The sequence below is a fragment of the Triplophysa rosa genome, unplaced genomic scaffold (genome assembly GCF_024868665.1).
Source record: "Triplophysa rosa unplaced genomic scaffold, Trosa_1v2 scaffold228_ERROPOS557246, whole genome shotgun sequence".
Classification (NCBI taxonomy): Eukaryota; Metazoa; Chordata; class Actinopteri; order Cypriniformes; family Nemacheilidae; genus Triplophysa; species Triplophysa rosa.
The window spans coordinates 137,353-159,251 of NW_026634244.1; the positions used below are offsets into that span (position 1 = coordinate 137,353).

Here is a 21,899-nt window from a genome sequence, read left to right on the forward strand (position 1 = left end):
TCCTCGATGAGGGTATCGCACCCATGAGAACAGCGGGACATGCCACGCTGGAGAAATTTGCTCTTTTAGTCTCAAACACCTGTGGAACCGCCGAGACACCCAGTGGAAGTCGCCGCAGGAAGGGACAGTCCGCTGCACCACGTCGTAGAAACCAGCAGTCTTTAGTTGCTATCTTGTAGCGAAGTCTGTAAATCATGAGCGAAGGCTCCGAAGAACAAAAGGTGAATGAATGCAGCACGCCGTCTCCCTTTTATACCCGGATATCCGGGGGTGGAGTCGGCATGGAAATTTCATTGGCTTTTTCTAAAGTAGTCGGAAGCGATAGGTTCTCAAGGACGAACCCCATCTGTCGGTTCGACACAACGTCGAGAGCCCGACAGAAAGGGAACCAGGGTTACAGTCATAGCCTGAGCTGTTTTATTTTGCATGAATTAGTCTTAAAAGGAGGTAATGTAATAATTATGTGCTATAATATTTGATATAGAGCATGTATAAATATCTTGTTAACTTTGCGGTCATCTGCATTTCACACCCCAGAGTATGTTTGTAACACTTTAAAAACTGCAGCCAATTATCTTTGGGAGCCAAATAAAGCCCTCGTGTCTTTGGGCATATTGCCCTCGACATTATGTCACTGGAAAGTTAAAGTTTTCCCCAAATCATCACACCAAACAATAAGTCTGTTATGTAAAAGCCAGACTGCCTGGCTATGAGTAATTGCCCACCACCGACTTCAAACATCCAGCATGGAGCTACGGAGACATAGTGGAATTAGAGATGAGCTGGCAGAAATATCTGATACCGTTCTCTTTGTTTTCTTCCCCTGTTGGCTGAATTGTAATTAAGTTGTTGCAGGTCCCCAATTCCTTCTATTGCCTCTGGCTGGTGGTCTCAAATATGTAATTCGGCCATTACAGACACACTTACTTGCTTTGCTGGCTTCATCTGCCTTCCTACCAAGACTTATAAAAACCAGGGACTTGTGAGGGTCCCAAGGTTGATCTTCTAACAACTACAGCAAGACCTCTGGCCTCGAAACCATCTTAGTGGCATTCATGAGAAGATCATGTGCAGAAGACAATCCAAATAAAGAAAACAACACCCAAACTGTTTCTGAGGTCTGGCAATAAATTATATGATATAAAAGCAGTGTTTGTAAAGAAATGTTTTTTGTGTGTTTTGTGAAGATCTACGTTTTATGTGTCAAATATGTCCCACATTTAGCCCCTGTTCGAAACATTATGCAGGCAAAAAGTAGCTCATTCAGAGGTTTTGGGGATTTATTACATATGTGGCACTAGAAGTAATAACAATAATCGTTTAGAAAGTTAATACAGCCATTTTTTTATTTTATTCTGGTTAATAAAATAATGAATTAGTTGGTTCTTGCACATAGTTATTAATTTTTGGCAGGAGGCCAGTGAACAGTATGAATGGTGTGAAATTCTAAGCATAGTCAATGTCCTTTATGTTAGATATTCAAGAAAAATTGTCAGGGCAGTGACCATTGACATCTTTCAGCTGCCATATGCCTCATCAGTCGCCCCGGAGTAAATGCCTCGAGTCCAAAGGAATGTGAAACGAAATGCCTCGCTCCATGGCTTGATATGAGGACACATATTTATTTGCCCATTCATCAACAGGCGTGAACTCTGACCCATAACACTGTATCTTTTTCCTCTCATTCAGACAGTTTGCCTTGGATACAACGTGGTGAGTCTGCTCCTCATGTGGAATCTCAGCAGGTTCCTCCTCAACGGCCCCTTTCACTGAGCTTAAGACCCATATGGTCCAGATAGCCAAGATTTGTTCTGCATTTTATTTTTGCTAAAAGAAGCCTTTGTTGCACTTCTTATATTGTCATGCAGCTATCTTGCAATGCACGTTCAACGCCTGTTCAACCTCCATAAATCAAAAAAAAAAAAAAGAGGAAAATGTAGAATCAGCACCTAAAGCTGAGATGCTTGAAATGTACCATAGATAATGTGGTACATTTAGTCTGTGTTACTTAGCCAGCAGTAAAACATAGATAAATAAAGATCTTCCCTGTTCATGCTCTACATAGAAAGTTTTCAACATCTGTATGGGTTTACTGAATTAGAACTGAGATTTGACCGCCTTTAAATTTACGGAAAAAAATATTATGCAGTATGCCAATCCTCATTTAACAATTAAAAAAAACAAGAGCCTACTTTTATATTTTTATTAAAAATACCTCACTTAAACACAAAAAACACCCTATTAATGTATAATATAAAGAACCATATAATCTCACAGAAACGATAACTATTAATTCCCATAGAAAAAACATATATTTGGCCATATATCAAATTTCTGTATGGGTGGTTAACAAATTAGGAATTGTGAATGGTACATAGGAACTACACCATTATACATTTGTCAGTTTCCATTGACAATTTATTTCTCAATCAAGACATGAACATGTATGTTGTTCTAATGGTGTGACATATCAGGAGTTATTAGTTATTCACTTGAGCTACCTCCTTTTTTTCTTAAAATTTACATTGACTTTATGGCTTGATTCTGGCACCAGGGATGAATCCACTTTGTCATCACACCAGCCCAGACAAAGAAATGTGACACCACTGAAGAAGAGCTAAGGTCATGCTTTCTACAGCGATTAGAGGCTACTGAGAGCAAAACATCAACCATGGAAAACAAAAAACTCACTATTTGCAAGAATAATTCTGGTAGAAACATAAAAAGCCAATAAACCACTATAAATGTATGAAATTAGATTTTGCACTGTATTTGCGAAAAGTGTAGCTACTATGGCTACAACAAAAGATTTCGGAAGTTATCACCTTTACACTTCTAAGGAAACAGCTGCGTGAATTTGATTTAAATTAAATTATATAAAAAGTAGTTATTTCTATAAAAATTCACAGAAAAATATGTAAAATATTTGCACTCAATAATAAATATAATACAGCTGATTTTTTGCTTATGCATCACAACATGATAAAACATTGTTCAATTTTGCTTTGCCTGTGGTTAATTTCTTGAGCCATAATCCACCTTTGTCTGTGGTTTATTTCTTGAGCCATAATCCACATCATATTTTTTTAGAAAATCTGCTGTTCTGTCTAAACTTTGAGTTGGCATTATCTGGTTTTTTATGAAATGGACGTGCAATTTTACATGCTTCTGTTTTGTGTTACCTGTGACACTGAATCAGATTTTTCCTTTGACAATGGGTATTACCCATTATGGCTTATTATGTAATATACTTCTTGTTAACATTTGGCAACACGCTCCCTGGTGTTAAAATAAGACCTTCATGACCCTCCCTAAACCAATGCCTGTGGATGACTATACTTGTGTAGTAAAGTGATTAAATGAGGTAATTAATTAATATGTGACATGAAAAACAAATTTTCAACAAAGAAATACTGAACTGACGCTCACGAGTAGTTTGTAACAATTACCATCGTCCCTCTGTAGGGCCAAATGTAATGATTTTTCACCGAAAATTATGTTTAAAACCCTGCTGACGGGGTGTATAATATAGCATAATTAGAAATTAAAACACCCTCTGTGAGTGTAAATATAGACTGGGAGAGTGGGACAATGTGTTTTTCATTGCTGGGAACAACATATTTTGGTGAGGGAAACTGGGGATTTCAAAAACAAAGAAAATGAGAACAGTATTTCATTAGCGGATTTTGAAACTAGACAGTTTTATGTCGATGATTATTAATTTAAACCGAAATGGCTGACTGGTTTGCATTAAGCACTTGCTATGATAATCCATTCAGAAATTCAGAAGTGAATATGTGCTACACTCACCAAACATGAGTGTAAAAAATCTTTAGCATCCAACAAAGTCAAAAATGATATGTTTTTTAAAAATGTCAATCTCACAATTTTATTGTTGCATTACAAAAAAATAGGATTTTCTGCACCTCAATATGAAAACAGGATAGTGACAATTGGGTTTAACAATTCTTTGAAAATATTTGTTGTAAGTTAATTTGTATGAAAGTTGTAATTGCCCTTAAAAGGCTACATTTTATGCTCACCATAATTTCTTTATTTCTGTAATTACGGGGTGAAGTTTTACACAATCATGATTTTGACAGCTTTCGTGAAATTTGACCAAAATCCATTTTATCTTGTTTGTAAACCCCACAATCATGTGATACATCCTCATGAATCTGTAATTTCATGTCAAGTTTTTATGCTTATGCCTAGACTAATAAAAAATTGCCCGTGTCCACAAAAGAGTGCTTATGGACCAATGACAAAACGCAACGATACTCCACACATCTACTTAGAGATTTTCGTGCCTCAAAGATTTATTGCCCGCTGTGTATCAGAAAAATAATACTGTCTATAAATGTCCCCTGTCCGAATAAATCACCTCATCTACAAACAATTTAGCTTATAAAACATGTATGTGGTTACCATTACCATTTATATGAGGGTAAAAGGATTCAGACGACTTCAGACGTGCTTGTATTGATTTTCCTTCTGCATTATTAGCATTCAAATTAAAGTAGGTTGAGGAACAGGTGCCTGTGTGAAATGTGGGGCTGCTCCCTGTGTCATGGGATCTCTGGGAATAGTCTCTTGCAAAAGAAGGGCATCTTACCAGCTCAAGCTGAGCTCAAGAGTCTAGCGTGGCCTGGTAAAGACTGTGAGAAGCGCACGCTTGTCATTTTGGGGGGCGCTCCCTCGGGACAGAACATAATTATGAAATGACAGGCCTGAGGCCAGATTAAATCCACTTTCAACCTCCCCCTAATCACAAATCACATGGCAGCCAGTGGCTGCGGCTTCCCTCGGAAACTGTACCAAAAACCTTTCTCTGGAAAAGGGTCAGGCTTGAAGGTAACAAGATGGTATCCACCTCCCTCACCCATTTTTAAGTACTTAGCCTTCAGTCTGTGGAAAAGTTAAAAAGACTGTGGTTTTGCATGTTAAAATGAGGTGTGAGGAAAAAATCTATACTCCAATGCATCACAATCTTGTTCTAACGGGCAATTCTAATGAGTGGGGAGACTCGTACAATGCCAGGGTAGGACAATCTAAAGCGTAGCATAAATTGTCAGGACAGTCAATCAACGCATAACTATATAAGTTATCTTTACCATAAAATACAGACAAGAACACACAAGGATCAAAATTACAGTCTGGTACGTATCTAGGGAATGCAAACAATTGGATAAGTATATTAGCTACTTTTTTAAAATAACAGTAGCAATGAACCAACTATGGTTTGTCATTAGTGTCAAGAATCACTGACTGCTGTTGATTTAAAGAGTATGAAAAAAGAATGAAAAATGGATTAAGAAGTTTTTATTTAATCTCTATACCTTTTCCATTTGTAGAGCTTGTTTATCCTGAATATATATTTAAAAAAACAGCAGAAACATTCATTAAAAAAATAAATCAAGAATAATTTAAGAATTAGATCATGGCTCATATAACTGGAATCAGATCGGATCGTTATTTTAACATAAAAATATTGGGTAACAAGTTTAACCCAGCTGTTGGGTTATGAAATAATTTGTTGGGTTATTTTTGCCAACATGTTATTTATTAGGGCCCAAGCACGAAGGAGCAAGCCACCGGCTTGCACCGCAGTGCAGAGCCCTATTGTTTCTGTGTTGTTCTCCCTCTTTGATTGCTAATTTGAAGGCCTAAACATGCTCAAAAACTCACAATAACTTGCACACGCATCAGACCTGGCGAAAATTTACGTCTGATAGGGGTTTCAAAATTAGGCGTGGCAAAATGGCTCGCTAGCGCCACCTAGAACTGCCCAGACATCTACGCAAAACATACATGCACCAAATTTGGTGGGCTCATAGAACACCCCGAATCATTAAGAAAAGTCTCTTGGGGCATATCTCTAAACCCAACAGGAAGTCCGTTATTTTTTATCTCCTGTGCAATTTGATAATTTTTTTAAATTTGCAGGCGTCGTACTTTAACGAACTCCTCCTAGAGTTTTAATCCGATCAACATCATCTTCATGTCATTCTCATCTTAAGGCCTTTGCGAAGCTAAATTGCGGAGATCTTGACTTTTCGTGGGGGAACGTGACCCTGGCGACCTGCCAAAGTTTGGTGTTTCGCCATGAACAGGAAGTTGTTGTAACTCAGGCCTAAAATGTCCAACAGGCCCCAGACTTCACCCAGACTTCACACATTTGATAAAAGTCCTGGCCTGAAGACATCTAAATGGTAATATTCACATACAGTTATAGCGCCACCTGCAGGAAACAGGAAGTAGAATGTTTCAAACTGTGATGAACTCATAGAGATTCAAACAGGTCAGCAATATATTTGGCCAGTATGATCTTCAGACCTTTGTGATGATACATTGCAAGTTTCTGACTTTTCGTTGAGGGGCGTGTCCGTGGCGGCCTCACAAAGTTTGATGTTTCACCATGAAACAGGAAGCTAGAGTAACTCAGGCACACAATGTCTGACCGGCCTCACACTTCACATGTTTGATAATAGTCTTGGCCTGAACACATATCCATGTCAGTGTTCACTTATAGCAATAGCGCCACCAGCTGGCAAAAGGGAATGTGGCACATTTAAATAAATAACAAATCCTACTATAATTCGCCTGCATTAATTTTATCGCCTGCCATTCACTGTTTTCCTTATGCAATTGGGTTGCGGTGGCACTTTCCGCGAGGGCCCGATCATCGCTGCTCGCAGCTTTAATTATTTTATTATTAGGGCCCGAGCACGGAGGAGCAAGCCACCGGCTTGCACCGTAGTGCAGAGCCCTTTTGTTTCTGTTTTGTTTATTATTAGGGCCCGAGCACGTAGGAGCAAGCCACCGGCTTGCACCGTAGTGCAGAGCCCTTTTGTTTCTGTGTTGTTTCTTCTTCTTCTTCTTCTTCTCCCTCTTTGATCGCTAATTTGAAGGCCTAAACATGCTCAAAAACTCACAATAATTTGCACACGCATCAGACCTTGCAAAAATTTACATCTGATATGGGTTTTAAAATTAGGCGTGGCAAAATGGCTCGCTAGCGCCACCTAGAACTGCCCAGGCCACTACGCAATACGTACATGCACCAAATTTGGTGGGCTGATAGAACACCCCGAATCATGAAGAAAAGTCTCTTGGAGCATATCTCTAAACTCAACAGAAAGTCCGTTATTTTTGATTTCCTGTGCAATTTTGTAATTTGTTTCAATTTCCAGTCATCGTACTTTAACGAACTCCTCCTACAGTTTTAATCCGATCAACATCATTTTCATGTCATTCTAATCTTGAGGTCTTTGCGAAGCTAAATTGCGGAGATCTTGACTTTTCGTGGGGAAACGTGACCCTGGCGGCCTGCCAAAGTTTGGCGTTTCGCCATGAACAGGAAGTTGTTGTAACTCAGGCATACAATGTCCAACAGGCCCCAGACTTCACCCAGACTTGACACATTTAATAAAAGTCCTGGCCTGAAGACATCTACATTGTAATTTTCAGAAACAGTTATAGCGCCACCTGCAGGAAACAGGAAGTGACATGCTTTAAACTGTGATTAACTCCTCATAGAGATTCAAACAGGTCAGCATCATATTTGGCCAGTATGATCTTCAGACATTTGTGATGATACAATGAAAGATCCTAACTTTTTGCTGAGGGGCGTGTCCGTGGTGGCGTGACAAAGTATGATGTTTCGCCATGAAACAGGAAGCTATAGTAACTCAGGTACACAATGTCTGACCAGACCCAAACTTCACATGTTTGAGAAGAGTCCTGGCCTGAACACATATCCATGTCACTGTTCACTCATAGCAATAGCGCCACCAGCTGGCAAAAGGGAATGTGACACATTTAAATAAATAATAAATCCTACTATAATTCGCCTGCATTAATTTTATTGCCTATGATTACACATATCCATGTCAGTGTTCACTTATGGCAATAGCGCCACCAGCTGGCAAAAGGGAATGTGACACATTTAAATAAATAACAGGAAATCTAGTACATGTAAATAAATTAAAGTCTTTCTATAATATAACTTCCTAGACCTTTGTGACGATACATTGCAAGTTCCTGACTTTTCGTTGAGGGGCGTGTCAAAGAGTTGATGTTTCGCCATGAAACAGGAAGCTATAGTTACTAAGGCACACAATGTCTGACCAGTCTCACACTTCACACATTTGATAAAAGTCCTGGCCTGAACACATATCCACGTCAGTGTTCACTTATAGTAATAGAACCACCAGCTGGCAATAGGAAATATGGCACGGAAAAATCTATAATGTAACTCCTTACATGCACGTTGCCCACCGTTCACTGTTCCTGAGGCCGACGGGTGGTGATGGCACAGGGTTGCGGTTGCACTTTTGCGCGAGGGCCCGATCATCACTGCTTGCAGCTTTAATTATTGTTATATTTGTTGTTTATTATTTTAGCCATCCTATTTAGTAATATTTTTTGCAGTGTAAACAAATAATGCACATCATAGAAATACCTTTATAATTCTGTAACACTCTCCGCCTGCACGTTCCCCACCGGACTCCAATTCCCACAATTCCCTGCACGCACACCTAACATCCTTGATTTCACCCGCACCTGTTTCCCATTTCACTCATTATCTGGACACTATTTAGTTCCCCTTCTGCCTCTGTTTATGGTCAGTTGTTAATGTCGTTTGTTGAGTTCTTGATGTATCCTGCTCTAGTTGTGTTTAAGTTGTGTTCAAGGAAGATTAAAACCTTTGTTTTCACCCATTTGTGTGTATGTCGTCGTCTGCAAACCTCGATTTGAAGGATTGGTGACAGAACAACTGAACTTTATAAGAAGACGATGTATATGTGTCTACCGGATACGGACTGGGATGTTACCTCTCCAGAGACCCAGCTTCTGCAGCTAGGTCAGGACTCTGGAGAGGTACCCGGAGGAATTCTTCGAGGCCCCCACAGAGCTCGTTCCAGAGCTGCTTTCCCTGGATCCCGTTCCAGAATGTGTGCCCCTGAATCCTGTTCTAGAATGTGTGCCCCTGGATCCCGTTCCAGAGTGGGTGCTGTAACAAAGTTCAATGTAGGGAAGGAAGGAGGCGGGAACCGGCGAACATTTAAACAATAAACTTTAATCCAAAAATAAATAAACAATAAACAGCAAATAACAGGCCGGCAGCCACCTCACGGTCGACTGCCGGCCACACGAACACGTAAACAAACTTAACCTATTTCCGGGCCCGGTCCTCTCTCGTCGGCAGTCCCGGTCGCTCGTCCTCTTATGCTCCCTAGCTCCCCGTGAGGCATGCGGGACCGGTGCGTGTACAGCTGATACTCATTATCACTCACGCCACCGGCCCCGCCTTCCTGCCCCACGGCTCTCGTCCCGCCTTCCTCGCTACAGGTGCCTCTGTATACCACTGCAGTGGCAGTGATGGCATTGGCGGCGGCCTGTGTCTGGGCGGCCATCATCCCCAACGACCCCGAGGACGCCGGCTCAGAATTCACACCCACCCTCCCTCTTCCTCCTCCGTCTGGTCTGTCTCCGCTGCCACTGCTTCCTGTCAGCCCCGTTGCTCACTCTCCATGCACCATCGGTGCTGTTGAGCTACCATGGGGCTGCCTGTCATCAGCGCCATCGTGACTGGAGGGACCCTCGTCGTCGCCTCTTGCCTCTCAACTCAACTTTATTTATATAGCGCTTTTTACAATTTTCATTGTTACAAAGCAGCTGTACATAAGACATATTGACTATAAGCAAACCAATTAAAGTTGTACCTGCAAAAACAAGAAAAAGGTGAAAACAAAGACAGACAGACATACCCACATACAAAACACTCCACACACACAATATGCACACGTACTAACACACAGACACACACACACGGACGCGCACGCACACACACACACACACACACACGTACACAGACAAGTACGAGTGCACACACAATGACATGCACACACACACACACACACACACACACACACACACACACACACACACACGCACAGTGAGAGCACATACTGTATTTAAGATAAAGTGTGTGAGACCCAGACTCCACCTCGGCCCATTGACCCCATGGTGTCCCCTTAGCCGCATGCTCCCTCATCTCCATCGTCGTCCGGTCGTCCACTGGCTCAGCCAGGCTCCTTCCTTTTCGCCTCAGGACTCTGCTCCTCCTGCTGCGCCTCGTCGCTCCGTCCCATCGGCTCTGTTTGCTTTCTTCCTCCTGTCGGCTACTCCTTGGTCGTCAGTCGCTCTGGACTCCCAGGTCTCCGCCTCAGTCAAGTGCGACTTCAGTTCCGCTTGGGCCCGCTGGATCCTGGGCGTCAACCTGTTCCATCGGCTCTTGGACTCCTCCACTTCGGCCACATGGACTACCTTGCCCTAGTGACTGCCCCTTGTCCAGCCCTTGCCTCCTGAGCCCCCTCCTTTTGTTACGGCGCAAGGATGCGCCTGGAGAGATGGGGGAGTACTGTAACATTTTCCTCCTGCATGTTCCCCACCGGACTCGAATTCCCACAATTCCCTGCACGCACACCTGACATCGTTGATTTCACCCGCATCTGTTTCCCATTTCACTCATTATCTGGACACTATTTAGTTGCCCTCCTGCCTCTGTTTATGGTCGGTTGTTAATGTCGTTTGTTGAGTTCTGTTGGTTTTCACCCATTTGTGTGTACATCGTCGTCTGCAAACCTCGATCTGAAGGATTGGTGACAAATTCTTTATTTCCAATACAATAAGTTTTGGTTGCAGTTGTTTTATTAATGTACTTCCTTTTCATAAAGTTACTAGCAATAGGCCCTTTTCACAGTGACGTCACTTACCATCCGCCTTTTCGCAAAGCAGTGTATCATAACATCCGTCTTGCAACAAACAAGTAGAAGAACGTCTTGGTTACGAATGTAACCTCAGTTCCCTGATGGAGGGAACGAGACGTTGTGTCGAGCCGACAGATGGTGTTCGCTCTTGAGAACCTATCAACTTCTGACCAGTTTAGAAAAGGCCAATGAAATTGGCGAATGAAATTTGCATGCCAGACTCCGCCCCCGGATATCCGGGTATAAAAGGGAGACGGCGTGCTGCATTCATTCACCTTTTGGTCTGAGGAGCCTGAGCATCCCTCGACTGCTGCGGCGGGCGGCCAGCATTGTGGCAAGAAGGACACAACGTCTCTTTCCCTCCATCAGGGAACTGAGGTTCCCTTTCTGTCGGTCTCTCGACGTTGTGTCGAACCGACAGAATAGGGTTTGTCTTGAGAACCTATCATCTTCTGAGTAAAAGGCCAATGAAAATTGGCGAATGAAATTTGCATGCCGGACTCCTCCCCGGATGTCCGGGTATAAGAGGGAAGCCGGCGTGCTCATTCATTCACCTTTTGTTCTTCAGAGCCTACGCACCTGATGAGCTTCTCTACGATCTTTGGTGATCATTTTTCTGCTGGAATCTACGACATGGACAGCGGACGGTCCCTTCCTGCAGTGACTCTCCCCTGGGCGTCTCGGCAGTTACGGAGGTGTTTGAGTAAATTTCCTTTCTAAAAGAGCAAATTTCTCCAGCGTGGCTTGTCCCGCTGTTCTCATGGGTGCAACACACTCATCAAGGAGGGGGACGGACACGATGCCTGCTTCCAGTACGCTGGGGCAGACGTTGTGGATACGTCCTGCCCGCACTGCGGGCGGTGACGATTCAGACATTGCGTCACGGGTGGCTGTGTTCCCACGGGACTCAGCCACCACCTCGTTTGCTCCCCGTTCCGTGGCGGCAGGACTACGGCCCTGCCGTCCGCTATGGCAAGCAGCGAGGGTGATATGAGGATTACTGTGAGCGATAATCCGCCAGCCACTGGCTCACGGACCGTTCGCACCTCGTCTCGCTCGTCTGACTGTTCCCCAGGAGACGGTCCGCCGTCTTTTTCCTCAATCACGTATTCGGACACGATGCGTGATGATGAGATGTCTCTTGCAGCATCGGGGGGTGACGTACTGCCATCCGACTCCAACGATTCCTCAGGCTCCCTCCCTCGGGGGGTCGAGCCCAGGAAGAAGCGGACGTCGAAATGTCAGCCATGCTTTCCCGGGCCGCCGTGAGTGTTGGGTTGCAGTGCCCGCACTGCCTCTCCCGGCGCTCGCGGCTGGCTACATGGCGCCTCGGGTTTGATGGCGCCCCGCCCCCAGTGCCGTGTTTACCGGAAGTGCATGAGGACCTGGACCTGGAACTCCCCCTTTCCGGCACGTTTCACGTCAAACAAAGTTCTGTCACCCTCTCTTCCCTCGAGGTTGAGGCAGCTAGAGGATACGTCGATGTCCCCCAGGTGGTGCCGCCGCGGTGCACTAGTGCCCGTAGGCGGTGGCCACCTGGGGGGGCTCGACCTAGACTCCCGTCCAAAGCATGTGGGGTCTCGGCATCTCTGGTGTCGAGAGCTTACATTGCGGCGGACCAAGCTGCCTTCTCTCTCCACGCTATGGCTCCTGCCAGGCCAGGGAGTTGAGAGAGCTCCACGAGGGTAAGACCGACCCAGCGCTTATGCAGGAACTCCGCGCCGCCACCGACCTCGCTCTACGGGCGACCAAGGTGACCACGCGGGCCAGAACTTTGTTTGACGTGATCATGCCGGAAAGGGGGCGTTTTCAGGTCTTACTAAGTTCCTCATTCACTTCCAGTAAACACAGCACTGGGGGCGGGAGCGGCTGGAGCCATGTATCCGGCCGCGAGTGCTGGGAGGGGCAGTGCGGAACGGAACGGGGAGCAGATGAGGTGGTGGCTGAGACCCGTGGGAACACAGCCACCCGTGAACGCAACGTCTGAATCGTCAACCGCCCGCAGTGCGAGCAGGACGTATCCACAATCTCTGCCCCAGCGTGCTGGAAGCAGACATCGTGTCCGTCACGCTCCTCGATGAGTGTGTTGCACCCACGAGAACAGCGGGACATGCCACGCTGGAGAAATATGCTCTTTTAGAGAAAAAAACTCGAACACTTCTGGCACTGCCGAGACGCCCAGGGGAAGTTGCCGCAGGAAGGGACAGTCCGCTGCACCACGTCATAAGATTCCAGCAGTAATGTCTCGAAGTCGATACAACGTGAAGGCTCCGAAGAAAAAAAGTTGAATGAATGCAGCACGCCATCTCCCTTTTATACCCGGATATCCGGGGACGGAGTCCGGCATGCAAATTTAATTCGCCAATTTCATTGGCCTTTTCTAAAATAGTCAGAAGCCATAGGTTCTCAAGAGCGAACCCCATCTGTCGGCTCGACACAACGTCGAGAGATCGACAGAAAGGGAACCTGAAGTTAAGTGGCCTGACATCTACACCTACCAGACAGTGAAACCAAGCGTGTAAAGTAAAGATAAACTGAGACCGTATACATCTATAGATGCCTGCGTGTACTAACATTGGCAAACGTTAGCAAATGCATTTACTTGAACACAAACCTGACACATAACATGAGCCTTCACACTGTTCCCTTTCCCTTTATACTAATAAACTTGACAACTAAAGAAGAGATGACAAACAGTTTCCTTTATGTTTATGATGCTGGCTCCGCCTTCACGCAATAACGCTGTATCGGGGAGGGGCCATCTCGAAATGCAATTTTTGAAACACCCAACGCGCTGTGTGTAAATGACAAATGTAACTGATATAATTGATTTTTTTCTTTTCATTTTGCACTTAAAGTTGCACATATGTTATTTGAAATATATATTTAAATACACAATTAATTGCATTGTCATTTTACATACTGCATTGTCATTTTGCGTATTGCATTTCAAATTGAAAATAGCTGTCAATATGCTTCCATGAGTATACAATTAGGCAGAAAAAAACAGTACCTCTATTTTCAACATAATATAATTTGGAACAAACTAATCTTTAGCTCTGCTACAATACAATTTAGGGATTTATACAGCACTGGTTTCATAAAGCCTATTATTTCTGCACAGCTCTTCTGAGCTGTTCAATAATGCTGAGGTGTGCCAAGGGTGTGCAGTGCCATCTGTCAAGACAAATGAGTCGCTACCCATCATTGGCAACCTGAGATGTGTCAAACAAGTAGAGAAACACTTTTCGCTGCTTTGAATGACCGATGGGCAGTAATCCCACACTGCCTCAGCACAATCCACCACTTTTACCTTATTTCTTAATATCTGACAATGCAAACTGAAGGATGTCGACCACAGGCCAGCACTCACGTGCAAGGAAACAGGTGCTGGCATCTCATCTTACAGATTTCTCTTTCTCTGTTGTTAAAGGGTCACAGCTGCACTGAAAAATAGTCAGAGGGAGAAATTAAATAAATAGTGCACTCAGAAATTAACCAATGCATTGACACATATAATGCAAGTTTTCTGAAGCAATACAATAGCTTTGTAACTTTAAAAGCTCAGAAACTGCAAAATATATGGATCAAAAGACTTAAAGTGCAGAAGGCGTATAGACTAAAATCTAAATGCATACTTGAATGAAAAAACAGTTTCAAGTTTTGCAGTGGAATTGTCCTCCAATGTCTTTATTTCTGTCGAAAAGGTATTCATTCAACCACACTCACCCCTCAAACAATACATGTACATAATCAATGTCCCAGCAAAATACATTACACAAGCAATTTGTTTTTGACTCGTGAAACTTGACCCTAATTTTTTTTTTATTAGATGCAAAATAGTGATCCTTGACTTTCAGTGATATCAAGTGACACAAAATCTGTCTTTTTTTCTACTCAGGCATGGCCACCTCAGAGTCGTAACGTGACTTTGTACTGATGTGGTGAGTAACTGAAGTAAAATGTGTTTGAGTACGTGTGAACATGTGGCGAGAGTGGAAACATAGGCCACACACAGTGCTTGTCTTGTGCACACTACAGCTATCAGAACCCCCAGTTATTCTTGGTTGTATTTGATACTGCAGGACGCAGTCACCAGACAGAGATCTGGAGCCCTGTGTTCAGTCCTAACCATGTACTGTATTTTTCTACAAATCTTGACATTTTTGTTTTTTTAGACAAATGATTAATATTTTTTTAGGGTTAAAATAATTCATTTTTATTAACTTTCTGTTACACTTTTGAATCTTATTGAAATGAAAGTGTCCATATTGTAAACAGAAATAGAAACGGAAACGCTCTCAAAGATAACACGAAACAGCTCTTCCTGAATAGGGTTTATATTTTCTCTTTTGTTGTGAGTTGAGAGTAAGTGCGTGTAAATGTGCATGAGAGCTCTGGTTGAGGTTATGGGTGCTTTGACTCTGGAAACCATCACAGTTGACTAAGCTTTCACAGTTTGTTTGAGAACCTTCATAGGGATGGGGACTACAGCATATAAAGCTTTATAGTGAACAAAATGGACTCACTTAGTTTTGTACAAATCATCCTTTTGCATGTTAGACTTTGCTTTTATGTATTTTGAGTTAATGTCGTTGTTGTGCAATTTGAAATACCCTGAAGTTGATTGTTACACCTTTTGGCTGTTTAAAGAAAAACATTCAACATCAAAAGTAAAGAAATCTGGAAGAAAAAAATGCTTACGAGTTGGGTATCAGAACAAAGAAATGTTATTTTCTTCTAAATGCATACACATGTATTTAATATATTTGATTACAATAGTGTTTTCTCCTATACTTGTTGTTTCGGGCTAAAGCCCACCGGTCATATCGTTACCTCTAGCGATTCTAACATGGAAAGCATAACTTTGGAACATTGCTGGTATTCTTCAATGTGTTTAGATGGCCATATGAAACTCTCACTTAATTAATGACATGCACACATTTCATGACTCTGTTCTAAAAAACCAGAGATGCCTAGTGAGATAAAAAAAAACTATGCCCTACACCCTTTTGAAATAAGTCATATTGAGTTAACACGTCTTTTCCCTTTGCATGAGGAGCATAGTTCAAAATAAAAGTGACTTTTATTCAAAAACGGGTGCAGTTCAGGCGCTACCTTGAGCCTGTCCTTCTCCAAAAACCGATGCCACAGGTTGTTTGTGCTAAAGATAAGCGCCCTCTAGCTTTCATAAAAAATGACATTGCCATGTTGCGTGTGACGTAATAAAAAGACATTTGATCATTGCTACCAGTAATAATGTGGGTGAATTCTTATTCTGTATGTATTACGTTCCATGGCAGTCAGGATGCTGACCAAGGCAGTGGGAAAAATGGCAGCTCACTAAATTTATAAACAACAAAATAAAAACAACGCGCGTCTGGACTGCATTTAACTTCTGGTCTGCATTTGTTAATCTGTCTGGCTAGTATCTAATAATATAACTATTTATATTTTATTTAATTTATGTTAATATTAATTTATATTATTATTTTATTGGCATTTTAATTGTATTAAATAAATGATTTGTTGAATTATGTTGTATGTTAATATTATTAAATCTAAATTTGTTTAATTGGTCTTGTAGTTATGTCGCATTTAAAGAAACCGTATGGGACATTGACATAGTGACTGAGCCGCAGTCAATTAAAAATATTGTAGAGGCAAGTTTAGCCTAGTAACAGATATTCTTGTATTCTGATATTCAGAATGTGTACCGGAAATTAGGGTCAGTCCACAAACGCGCACATGCGCAGTAACATTTGTTTATGTTGTTGCTTGGCAACAGTCTATAAAATGATGTGCACAGGGCTTGACATTAACACCCGCTAACCCGCCAAATGTGAGTGATTTCAGCAGTGGCCGGTTCGACAGCCACTCCCATCAGTCATTTTGGCAGGTTGAATATAATTTTTAAATGTTGATTTCTTAAAAGGCATGTGAACAATGCGTAATGCGACACTACGAAACTACAACTGCCATGAGCACTTCCTGCACCCAGTGTTTGGTCGTCAGAATGCGCACGTCCGACACACAAGTCCTTGTGCAATGAACGGAAAAGTCCATTGGTCATACCACCTGTCAAGATCTGTCACGACTAGGGGGGTGTGACAGAGAGAGGAAGAACCCAATTGCAAGGCAGCAGTGGCACGGAAGACAAGACTTTATTACAGGGGGATAAAACAAAACACCTTGGTGAGGTCGGAGTTCCCCTGGCGAAGACCACAAAGGAGGTGAGCCTGGTGAGATCGGTCTGCGTCCATAGCTGCCTGCTGGGTTCGGTTCTGGCTCGTTCGTTCTATCAAGATCTGTCATGACCAGGGGGGTGTGACAGAGAGAGGAAGAACCCAATTGCAAGGCAGCGGTGGCACGGAAGACAAGACTTCATTACAGGGGGATAAAACAAAACCCCCACGATGGGGAAAAACACTGACAAGACTAAAATACAAAACTGCAAAATAAACACTTCCCACGAGGGGGTTAAAACAAGGGTACTAAATATACAAGACTTACGATAACAAGAACCAAAATAACAAACATGTCACAACATCGTAAATACTAGAAGAACTAAAACCAGGCAGGGAACTCAGACAGGCAGGGTAGGGAACAATCTGAAGAGGGCAGTTTCACGAAAAACAGGCAGCATGAAGTCTCACAAGCAACAGCACGATGGACAAGGTAGTACGAACGAGAACAGGACAATAGACATGAGGGCATCTTAAAGGGTAACTAACAAGAGAGATAACAATGGGCAGGTGTGGGTAATGAAACACAGGCGGGAAGCTAAACGAGAGAATGAGAGGGGCGGGCCATAGACAAGACCGGAGAGAGCACATATTATGTCAAGACAACAATAATATGTCTCTCCCCACACAAAACATGAGGCTCTGTCATGATTCTGCCACTAGGTCAAGAAAAGCAAGACAAGGTGGGACAGAACCATGACAACCACCAGCTTGTCGATTAAACGGGCGAAGACAGCTTTGCTACAACATAGTGTGATGCTGAAGTCCCTAGTCTTCCTGAAGTCTGCAGAGATGAAGATGAAGATGAAAAAATTGTGGCCATTGAAAATGCTGAGTGGCTAGTAACTTTGGAAAACCACTAGCCACTGTGGCCGGTGAGCAAAAAAAGTTAATGTCAAGCCCTGGATGTGCGGGTAAGTAAGCCTGAACTTAAAATTTGATGCTCAATCTGTTTTTTCAACCCAGAAAGATCTTAGTAGGAAATTGCTTAAATGGTCTTTAATATGGTTGAAAAACACATTATTTTGTCTCATGCCCATTTGCGCACGGTTGCTATCCACAGAGAACTTTGAAATGATTTTCAGAAAGAATTTTCCAGCCACTCAACATGTCTTATGCACTGCTTAACATTTATGTTCGTTTTAAGTGTAATGCTGTTCAAAGTTGTATTTTGACTAGGACTGTACATATTTTCTTTAGAGGAAAAAAATAAGATAGTTGGAACTAGGTATAGGGCGGGAATCAAACACATTTGACATAGTCCAGAGAATATAATGAGCATGTTATTCAGAACATGATCCTTGCAGTCTTTAAGGTTGCATTGTGTTTGAAGCACATTCCCCTGTAATGAACATACAGGGGAAATAGTTTTCAATGCTTGTATTCTTCAACCATGAAAACATCCCCAGCCAGTGCTGATGGATAGACACAGTTTAGCAATGCAAACTTAACTTGTTACACAGTTGTCGTGATGACTTAAATATGTAAACAAACTGGAGTGTCTTGTTGACGTTCGCAGCATATGTACACTGGGTATGTGCTGAAATGAAATTTCCACAGTTTTCATACAACATAAACTTAGCATTAATATCGTCTGTCGACATAATCTACTATGCAGAATTTGACTGTTTGTCTACAGAAAGAGTTAATTTCAAACTTACACATAGAAAGGAGAATATACAGCTGCTTGTATCGCAGGGCAGGCCGAGATGAATATATCACTATTCCTTTGTGCTTGAGGACTGTTTGATCTTTCACTGAACAAGCAAGGGTAAAAAAAGATCCCAGAGCCCAACGTCATTAAATCTTTGCTGGTTTATTTGTGTAAGCACTCGGGTTCTGGGAGCGCTGAGGTTGTAGGGGTGGTCTACAGTCCATTTGTTCCTGCTCAGCATTACCGGTCCTGGAATCCATTTCTGGTCTCAAGTGTGGACAAGGGGGGTTGGAGGGGCCCTGTGAAGGTTTTGGAGGCAATGACTTGGGACCCCTTTGGGTTACCAAGAGAGAACATTTGGATGCAGCTGTTTTTCAGAGTACTAAATGGAGACGTTGTGCTGCCGCCCATGTCCCAAGATTCTTTGGTGCCTTTCACTTGGCCTGAGAGCTGTGATTCAATAACAAGTGATATCCCCGTGAGCCAGCAGAGCTGTAGACTGAAATGTATCTTGTGTTTCAGCTCAAGTCAATATGGTGTGTGAAAAACGGTCTTAATTTAAGACCCAAGAGACTTTTGCTAATGAATCAGCTATGCATACCACTCAATTATCTTTATGATGATTTTTCAACACCTAAATCTCATTTGAATAAAGCTGTGGGAATTCTACAGTTCAGCCATTTATTTTCGGAAGCAAAATAAATACATTTATGTTTTTTTTTTCTTTTCAAGGACATTTTCAAAAGTATTGCGAAATGTATTGCACTGTTGGACAGGTTATTAAATGCCCAAAGCATATAATTCAATTGTTTACTTGCATGCATTGCTTGCATAGTTTCCGTGGCCAGACTACCCCAGATTTATCTTTAATACGTTCACTGGAATACAGGCACATAAATCAACTTTTGAACAGCAGAACGTGAATATTACTTGCTTATATATCGCTGCTGCCATGATCATTAAAAAATTATTCACAAACATCTCTTTTAAATAAAATTCTTTCCAGCTTTCTGCAAGCGGTAATGGGACATCATTGATTGTGCAAGGCAAACAGCCCTGATTTCTTTAACTAAGATGCATTCTGTAGCAAAAAGATATAAAAGAGGTTTGTTTGCGCTAGAAGATTGACATACGCCTGTAGTGTATGATTGCAGATTGAAGGGTTTTTGAGCAAAAATAATTTTAGTGGATTCAGTTAGGGTCTGTAGTGGGTCCACAAAAGGTTCTTTCTACTTATAATACATTTTCAGGTCAGGCCAATCCCTTCTCTCGAATAACGGGTAAAGGGAAAAAATGTACTGCCAAAGGCAAAGTGGTGGGAATGTAAGTCCTTAAGAGTTCAGAGAGCCTTGAAATTGTTTCAGACTGCTCTAACCTCAGCAAATACGAAAGAAACAAATTCCTTCTGTCGAAACAATGTTAAACAGGGCTAGATGGAGTTCCTAGTGCGCTATTGGAAGATCATTGATGAGTTTTAAAGACGATAACCCAATATTCTGAACAGTTTATCAACACGCTTCATTTCCAGCAAATTAGGTCCTCTATTGTGAACCTATCGGGCAAGGAGTTAAATTATGGAGAATGTTTGAAGGTTGTGGACCAAACAATTTACTACTGTATGTGGCTGGTTCTGCACATTCTTTTGAAAAGTGACAATATTGCGTGCATGTATGGGAATATGTTACAAATAATTACACACATAAAGCCTACTAGCTTGTGTTATCAGTGACATTTTGAGTTAGGAAGGCAAACATTCTCTAGCTGAAATTCAATCACTCTCTGTTTATTAATTACATTTGCACTCCTGTCCTGTGAAATGAGATAACCATAGTGCTATTAATAAATGTCTCTTTCAGTTTGATTTGGCTGTCGCAATTCTGTGTTTATGATCAAAGAATAAGTTAGAGGTGCTGTGTGTAAATTTTTAGCGGCATCTAGCAGAGAGGTTGCGAATTGCAACCAACCACTCACTCCACCCCTCCTCCTCCCTTTCGGAACTACGGATGCTGTGAGAGGATTAAGATGTTGTCACGTTTCCACTTCTTTCCCAAATGAGATAATGTATTTACAAAACGTGTTCTGTAGAGCAGTTTGTCTGTTTAGGGCTACTGTAGAAACAACATGGTGACATGTCCGCAACATTCCATGCAAGGGGACCCGTGCTGTCCTGTCCTGTAGCTCAGTGGTTAGAGCATTGCATTAGCAATGCAAAGGTCATGGGTTTGTTCCCAGGTATTGGACATAGAAACAAATGTGTATTATAATGCAATGTATGTCGCTTTAGATAAAAGCTTCTGCCAAATACTTAAATGTAAATGTAGAAACTGCTCTTTCTAAGGTAAGAAAAACATAACGCTTCATTAGGAAATGTCTTTATACACTTCTGAACACATAGTTGTGTATTATATTGCATTTCTGTCAATAGATCGTCCCAAAAACTGCACACTGCTCCTATAACTTGTATTTATTTCTATATTTATTTTTAAATGGTATACCAATCGATGTTTCCACAGGGTGGTTATAAAATTTGTTAAAACAATGACAACATTTTTGTGCGTTATCCTGACCTGAACGCAAAATGCGTTGTTTTAACACAACCATTTTTAGAGTGCATATGACTTTATTTTCAAAGTGAAACACAAGTTTAATTTTTTTAACGAGGACAATAAATTACAAAAACTAAACAACAGACACGATGTCATAAATGTTATCAGTATGGCCATGCTGTATATTTCAACTCTAAGAAACTGGTTTCAGAACACTTGGAATATAAGTGCTGTGCCATTGTATTCACTCAGCAGTTCGTTTCCCACAGTCCTTCACCCCCCCTCCCCTCACTCTCTCTCTCTCTCTCTCTCTCTGTAATTTCTATACTCCTCAGACTTCCTTCCCTCTTTCTCTGTAGTTGATCACTTGCTCTTGTTGCAGGTTCACATGTGGAGCTGATTATTAAAATTAATACAGTGCTACACGCTGTTTTGGAGATTGCTGGCAAGAACATTGCCTGTTTGTTACTACACTCCAATCCTTGAGAGGCCACTTTAACCTGAAGTTCTGCATCTTGTAGAATAGGGTTCAACGTTGTGCTGAACTATATCTCGAAGAACATCGCCGGAGGCCTGAGCCCCTGGAGAGCCAGGCACGGTTAAATAAAGTGACATTTAAGTGTCAACAACATTTGTTGGTTATTTGTTAGTAAGCAGATGCTTTTTTATTCAAAGGGAC

The 21,899-nt window shown here is 42.2% G+C and overlaps 1 protein-coding gene across 1 annotated transcript in view; it reads left to right on the forward strand.

The window, feature by feature from the left end:
* The window catches only part of rsph1 (radial spoke head component 1), a 47,356-nt gene that overhangs the window by 5,574 nt on the left and 19,883 nt on the right, over window positions 1–21,899 (forward strand). The window lies entirely within an intron of this gene.